Genomic DNA, 8877 nt, shown 5'->3' on the forward strand with positions numbered 1-8877 from the left:
CCTTCCTTAAATCATTGTATATATTTTTGAAAAATTAAACTGTGATAAGACATCGCATATCAAGATAGAATATGCTAGATAGAACCATATAAATAAAGGTGAACCAAACTGTTCACAATTTTATCTAGCTCTCAGTTTTAAAAAGGCTGGTGACCCGTTATAGAGTCTGACAGCTTCGAGGATTATATACAAATATTCAACTATACCAGAATTAAACCAGGTCTAAATAAAAAAAGGAGTGAGTATCACAACAAAGATTAACCCACAGTGGTCCTCATACCACATAAGACACCACAGCCATGCCATCATTGCAAACACTGATAACAGCATAAATCGAATTAAATCGGGACTTGATGAGACCTTTCGAGTATCATCAGAAATATTATACAGTCGTCTCCATACCAAAGTTTGCTATCAGTAAACAACGTAGGCATTCACTGATAGCATACACTGATTTGACACCACAGCCAAGCTATCATTGCTAACACTGATAACAGCATAAATCGAATTAAATCGAGACTTGATGAGACCTTTCGAGTATCATCAGAAATATTATACAGTCGTCTCCATACTGAATGACTGAATGACTACAGACCTGTCGCCTTGACGTCTGTGGTCATGAAATCCTTCGAACGACTGGTGTTAGCCCATCTGAAAGACATTACAGGCCGCCAGCTGGACCCTCTGCAGTTTGCCTACCGGGCAAACAGGTCGGTGGATGATGCAGTGAACATGGGGCTGCATTACATCCTGCAACACCTTGACCGCCCGGGAACTTATGCCAGGGTCCTGTTTGTGGACTTTAGTTCGGCTTTTAACACCATTGTGCCTGAACTTCTTTCCTCCAAACTCTCCCAGCTCAGCGTGTCACCAGCTACCTGTCAGTGGATCACCAGCTTCCTGACAGACAGAAAGCAACAAGTGAGGTTGGGGGAGATCACCTCTGAAACCCGGTCCCTCAGTATTGGTGCCCCTCAAGGATGTGTCCTCTCACCACTACTGTTCTCCCTCTACACTAATGACTGCACCTCCAAGAACTCGGCTGTCAAACTCCTAAAGTTTGCAGATGACACCACTGTCATTGGCCTCATTCAAGATGGTGATGAGTCTGAATACCGGCAGGAAGTTGAGCGGCTGGTACTCTGGTGCAGTCAGCACAATCTGGAGCTGAACACTCTTAAGACTGTAGAGATGACAGTGGACTTCAGGAGACATCCCTCAACTCTGCTCCCCCTCACCATATCAGACAGCCCTGTGTCAACTGTGAAGACCTTCAAGTTCCTGGGTACAACCATCTCCCAGGACCTGAAGTGGGAGACCAACATCAACGCCATCCTCAGAAAGACCCAGCAGAGGATTTACTTCCTGAGACACCTGGGGAAGTACAGTCTTCCACAGGAGCTGCTGATCCAGTTCTACACTGCGGTCATTGAGTCTGTCCTGTGCTCCTCCATCACAGTCTGGTATGGAGCAGCCACTAAACAGGACAGGAGCAGACTGCAGCGGACTGTACGGGCAGCAGAAAGGATCATCGGCACCCCCCTGCCCTCTATCCAGGATCTGTACCTATCAAGAACCAGGAAACGGGCAGGGAAAATCATCGCAGACCCCTCACACCCTGGACACAGACTTTTTGATCTGCTGCCCTCTGGCAGACGGTACAGAAGCCCGCAGACCAGGACCACCCGACACAGGAACAGTTTCTTTCCCCTCGCCATCTCCCTTCTTAACAGTTGACCTGTCACACTGCTCCCACTGCCAGACTGCAGCTGCACCTTATGTACATTTTGTAGTATTCATTCCACCTCATTCATTTCTGTATTTTATGTATATAAGGTTAGATTCGTTATTTATAGTTGGTTTACACAGCTTCGTGTATGTATGTGTAATGTGTATATATAGACACGTGTATGTGTGTGTGTGTGTTCTTGTCTAGCTATCTTTGTGAGGACCGAAATCTGCATTCTGCTGTACTTGTGAGAACCAACAGTCACTTGTGAGGACACACTTGCCGGTCCTCACAAGTTTGAAGGCCTTTTTGAGGCTCAAAATGTGGTTTTAGTGTCAGGGTTACAATTAGGTTATGGTTAGGTTTAGGGTAAGGGTCAGGGTTAGGCATTCATTTTTAATGGTTAGGGTTAGGGTAAAGGGCTAGGGAAACCATTATGTCAATGAAGGTCCTCACTAAGATAGTTGAACGGGGTTTTGTGTGTGTGTGTGTGTGTGTGTGTGTGTGTGTGTGATTTACATTGCCGTGCTTGAGAGCCACCATCTACCGGAACCAAATTCCCTGTATGTGTCTGCACATATACTTGACCAATAAACACGATTCTGATTCTGATTCTGATACCACAGTTTGCTATCAGTAAACAACACTGGCATTCACTGATAGCGTAGCACATCCATGTTAGCAGTGTATGAACGGATAGCTTAGCATATATTAGCACAGGAATCAATAAACGACTACGTATTAAACACTTTTACTAACATGAGCCTTGCGCCGTCATTTGTGAGCCGCGGTCAAGCCAGCCGCCTCCTATCCGCCGCATAAATTTCCTTGCGCTTTTACACCAGTCTTTACGGTAGCGCCTACCCGCGCACACATGCGCGCGCGAACAGGCACAGACACACGCCCGCACACAAATTACAATGGAACAGCCCAATACAGCCATCGTGACAATCTGGTTGCATATTCAAAAATTCATTAAAAATCATTCCTAAAAGTTGATGCTTTCAACACAATCCTCTTCTGGGACACCTACTTTACCTGTGGGCCAGGTTTTACACAGATTTACTGTAATATTACTCAGAAATCACAGTAAACTCATATTCAGTTCAATACAGTCAATACACTACAATTATGTCTATTTCAAAAATTCATTAAAAATCATCCTGAATAGTTGAGGTCCAACTTTCAACACATCCCTCCTCTCGGACACCTACTGTACCTGTGTGCCAAATTTCATCCAGATTTACTGTAAAATTCCTCAGAAATTAAAGGAAACTTATATTCAATGCAATACAGCCAATATACTACAATTATGGAAATTTCAAAGATTCATTAAAAATCTTAGTAGTTTTTTTTTTTTTTTTTTTTGCCTGTCCCGTTTGGCTCTTTTGCCATCAGAATTGTTGTCTAAAGGCAAAGAAAGATGCCCAACGGATTTACTTTACCAAATTGACCATCCCAGCCTTGCCATAATGGTCCATTTGATTCACCTTTTATTGTTTATTTTATTTTCACTTGCTGAATACGGGACAGACTTGACTGGAGGAAAGAAGGGGAGAAAGAAAGAGGGAAAGAGAAACAGCTGAGAAGAGGGACGGGGGAGAAGGGCAAAAAACAAAAACCAACAGAATGGGCAGAAAAAAAAAATGCATCTATCGATCACCTGGATCACCTGTTGAGAAAGAAAAAAGAAAACAAGCAGAAGAAAACAAGAGTAATATAATAAACAACATCACAATGATATATGGGAATATGACAGTAAATACTAAATATTAAACATTATTGTGCAGCACATAAGATCAGCAGAACACAGTGTGCTTTGAGGTAGGAGCCAAAAGGGGTGTAGTTTGTGGGTGTGATCACCCGTGTGTACACCTGTGAGCATGAACGCGCTTGTTTTTAAAAGGTTCCTTCATGTAATGATCTGCTAGAGGGTGTGGGGAGCCACTGCCCCGTCCTCCAGGGCATGAAGCAGGTATGGAGGAGATCAAAACTCCAGACATCCAGAGGCCCCCAGAACACAAGAGACCAAGGAAGACCAACAGAGGGGCAGCCGCGCCACTGTCCCAGAAAGAGCTGAGGAGAGTCCCAGATGAGGGCTCACCCAGCAGCCGCGGAGCAGAAGCCAGGGGGGGTTGCAGTGACGCGCCCGTGAGCTCCGCCGGCAGCCAGCTGTGCCTGAGTGACCGAAGTGGCCCGAGCGAGCCCCAGGCTCCATAAGCGGCCGCCAAGGAGTGAGCCGGTGTGTACCTGGACGCCCATCCCCAGACACAAAGAACCACCAACGCACCGATGTCTGAGGGAGTCCGCCACTGGCAGGGGAAGTGGGGGGGGGGGGGGGGGGGGGGGAGATAGGCCTCCAAACCTTGGAGGGCCTGAGATGTCCCCAGAGAGGTGGCGTCTGATACCCAACCTGACATATAGACACAGAAATACAGGCACACACATATACAAACATCCATTCCCACCCTCATGCTCTCATATACACTTACTCCACACTCAACCAACGTGGAGACAGACATAAAGAGATGCTGTACACACGATCACACTCCCCAAGCGTACTCTACGAACCGGGTCTAGGTACCCTTGCCCCTGGAGGGGGGGACTGCACCCAGACCCAGGTGGTGTTACCCTTTTCCCTGCGGTGGGGAGAGGCAGACCGCCCCGACTCCGCAGCAGCAGGGAGGCCCCACACTCCAGACCGCAGTTGGACGGCCAACTCCTCCTTCTACCCCCCCGCTCCAGCAGGCCGCAGAGAACGGGGGTGAGAGAAGACTCCAAACCTCCCTCCACCCGCTCACTGTAATGTTGATGCATGTGTGTTCTAAGGTGCATTTAAAACCCAGGAGGGCTTGGAGCTACCTGCCAGAGAGTAGCAGGCAGAGGTGGGACCAAGTCATTGTTTTGCAAGTCTCAAGTAAGTCTCAAGTCTTTATCCTCAAGTCTCAAGTCAAGTCTCAAGTAATGTCAGGCAAGTCAGAGTCGAGTCTCAAGTCACTGGTGTAAAAGTCCGAGTCAAGTCACAAGTCTGAAACTTTGAATTTCAAGTCCTTTCGAGTCTTTAAAAAAAACAAACGAAAAAATAATGTTGCAGTTATGCTAAATGTAAATATTAGACCATGTAATTTTAAAATCTGTGTTTTTCTCAACACATACAAAATAGTGAACTTAGAAAATATACACAAATTGTGAAATTGCACCTCTTTAAAATGCAGCTCAATTAAACCTAGCTCCAAGAATAATTTTCACCGACAGTTCTGAGATACGCTGCATGTTATTCTTGGATGCGGTTGTAGGACCAGCTTTAAAATCGCATGACAAAAATATCATACACATTAAAAAAAAACTGTATCACCAACGTAGCCTGGAAAACATTTGCTAGTTAGATGAAGTCAGCTATCTCATCTTAGCATATTTATATGCATATTTATAATCATACGGTTCTTGGAGTGAGTGCATACACTCATGAAGTTTAGTAACTTCAGGTCACTGCAACAAGCCCAGGTACAGTTTACCGACGGATGGGTGCAGGACCTTGAAACGCACCGTGTCGAACGAAAGACCATCGTACGTATCATAAGTTTACCAGTCTCACAAATCGTCTTCATAAATACACATTCCTTAACCGTTTATTAATATAACCTTTGAGCTCAACGGTAATTAATTAGTAGTGGAAATAATTTCTGGTAGCATTACAGAAATGTAGCAGTGACAATAATATTGTATGCTGTAATCGTACTGGGCAATTAGTGATACAAAAAACCTGTTTTATCCTGTGAATAAAAGTATGTGTTTTTGTCAGTGTACCATAATAACAGAAGCGAAACGCAATATTGTGTCAGGACAATTCACTATTTATGCACAATAAATAAAGGAGCATAGCGCGACAATTTCTGTTCAGCGCCAGACTTGCTTGTAACCTATATCACCAATTATGTTAAGAAAAATGACGTATTAACTACTAAAAAACACTGACCTTTGTGTAAATGCTTGGAGCAGACTAACCTGTGAGCTGGAGTGTTCTAGGACGTTATATTTGATCTTTGAATGGCTGCAATCCAGTCGCGTCTTTGTTACTTCGGAAACATGGCTCGAACAATTTCTCTTCAACGACGTAATCCGATAACAACCGATCTCTTTACCCCTCGGCTTCCCGTGGCTGTCATGCGACCGGCTATTGCAGTTAATAATACAACGGCTTCTTGACATTTTTGTGTTTCTTTTTATCGCTGTGTGACTGATTTTAATTGAAAGCCTGTGTGCGCTAGTACCGCTTGCCACGAGTTCCCAGAATCCTTTGCGGTTCTACCCGTGAATGACGTCACATTTTAAATCCCCATATAATATGCATGTAAAATTTTATATTTGGGGTAAAATATCAAGTCTTTTCAAGTAAACCGGTTCAAGTCCAATTCAAGTCCCAAGTCATTGGTGTAAAAGTCCAAGTCAAGTCACAAGTCTTACAACATTTTTTCAAGTCAAGTCTAAAGTCATAAAATTAATGACTCGAGTCTGACTCGAGTCCAAGTCATGTGACTCGAGTCCACACCTCTGGTAGCAGGTAAGTGCATAGGCCCTCCTGCTAGCCCTCAATGTCTACGTGTATTTAAAATTGAGAGGTGGGCAACGACGCCAGGGGTGAGGTGTACACCCTGATGGTAATTTGGATTCCGTGTATCGTGCCCATCCCCAAGATCCTATATGTATGTGTAATGAGGGTGTGAGTAATGGGAATGTCTAAGTTGTGGGATAAAATTGAGGCAGAGGCAGCCAGAAGGGGACAAAGGGGGGGGGGGGGGGTAGCCTCCTCTGCACCCTGGTGACATACCCCTACTCCAAGGCCCTGCATGTGTGGGTGGTTGTGGTGGAGCGGGAGGCAGCTGGAGATGGGGAGGGAAGGAAGGGAGGGGCAAGTGACCCCTCCCTGGGGCCAGCTCCCCTGCTGACCCCAGTAGGCACCCCCATACTCCACAACCCGCCAGGGAAAGGGGGCCCAGGCCCATCCAGACCGGGGCCCAGTGCAGCAGCACCGCCCGGCCCCACAGAGCCCGGGACAGTCCACCCAACCCCACCACAGAGAAAACTGCACCCACCCCACCATCCACTCATCTTCCAGACTACACAAGACAATAGACGCCCAGGCTGAGATCTTCCTCCACCTCTCCTTAGTAGTTGAGGTCCTTGGCACACAGGTACAGTAGGTGTCCCAGAGAAGGAATGTGTTGAAAGTTGGACCTCAACTACTAAGGATGATTTTGAATGAATTTTTGAAATTTCCATAATTCTATTGTATTGGCTGTATTGCGTTGAATATAAATTTCCTTTAATTTCTGACGAATTCTACAGTAAATCTGGATGAAACTTGGCACACAGGTACAGTAGGTGTCCCAGAGGAGGGATGTGTTGAAAGTTGGACCTCAACTACTAAGGATGATTTTGAATGAATTTTTGAAATTTCCATAATTGTAGTATATTGGCTGTATTGAATGGCATATAAATGTCCTTTAATTTCTGAGGAATTTTACAGTAAATCTGGATGAAACTTGGCACACAGGTACAGTAGGTGTCCGAGAGGAGGGATGTGTTGAAAGTCGGACCTCAACTACTAAGGATGATTTTGAATGAATTTTTGAAATTTCCATAATTGTATTGACTGTATTGGGCTGTTCCATTGTAATTTGTGTGTGCGCGTGCGCGTGTTACTGTTCGCGCGCGCGCACGTGTGCACGGGTCTAGGCTTTCAATCAGGATATAAAGCGAAAAGGCGCTACCGTAAAGACTGGTGTAAAAGCGCAAGGAAATTTATGCGGCGGAGAAGAAGCGGCTGGCTTGACCGCGGCTCACAAATGATGGCTCACTTTACCGCGGTTTGCGCTTGCGCTGAGCAGGGAGGGGGGCGGCGGTAGTTACACTGGCAGTAGCAGAGGAACAGAGTGGGAGGGAAAGAGAGAGAAAGAGAGCCAGGGACATCAACAAGAGACAACATCATCACATTAGAAAGTTATAGTAATCATCATGTGACACCTGATTGTTAAAATGGAAATAATTAGTTGACTCCTTTGAATCTCTATGTTAATAGTTTGGCTCTGTGACCTCAACTTACCTGTTTGTTCTTCTCTGCTCATAAAATCTGGACCCACTGACAGAAAGAGAATTCCAGTCCAGTCCACATAAGCGGCACCTCAATCACACCTCGCCGGCTTAAAGTCTGTACTGGGTCCTGCTGTAGCTGTTGTGAATGTGTCTGGCTGGCAGCTATTGTAAGAACAGTAACCAAGAAATAAAGTGTGTTTGGGTGTGACAATGTGGTTAGGTCTGCCACGCTTCTGTGACACTGACATGTTTAACAACACCTCTCTATAAATTATAAAATATTTAAGTAAGTTTGAACTAGAAAATAATTTGCAGACTTTAGATTCTGTTTGGCGTTTATTGGTAAGTTTTTGATGTGGAGTTAGTGGTATTCCAGTACTTACGGCCAGATTTTTTTTGGAACTGAATATTGTCAAATATAATGTTGGGTTATAATATTATTTTATGCCTAATTAAAGATTGTGAATTATTATGTAGTTTTAGTTTGCATTATTTTCCTGAATTAGAAGAAGCTGATAACTATTGCATTTGTTAGACTGATTTGCATTACATTAGACTGCTGATTTATTGTGAATGAATGATGTTGTTTTATGATGCATTATACTGCTAAGTTATAAGAAATACTGTTCGCAGAAAGTCATCGTCTTATTTGTCTGATTAGAAGAGAACAGAACATACTGGAGCTTTTTGCTCCATCTCAGCAAGAGCAGATAAACAGGGAGCCAAGGTCGTAGCTTAGGCGCCGTGAGAGAAGGAATTTGAATGTTTAGGCTTTTATGATAAGGTGGGAGGACCAGAAGCTATAAGAGTTTGAGCAATGCTCCACCATTTTGAGATCTGAGGCTGTCTGCATACAGTGTCCCTATCTCCCACGCGTGTGATCATTAAAATCATTGTTTGACTGAACCCGACCGGACCAGTGTTGTTCTTTTGGTTTTTCATCTTGTCTCCATCCCCAATATTTTGAACTCGTAACAATATGATAACTGTTTATTCTTAATTTAATTTAATACAAATGTTATGTTTAATCAAACATAAATTAACCCCATAAATAA

Source organism: Astatotilapia calliptera, chromosome 17, assembly GCF_964374335.1.
Source record: "Astatotilapia calliptera chromosome 17, fAstCal68.1, whole genome shotgun sequence".
Taxonomy (NCBI): Eukaryota; Metazoa; Chordata; class Actinopteri; order Cichliformes; family Cichlidae; genus Astatotilapia; species Astatotilapia calliptera.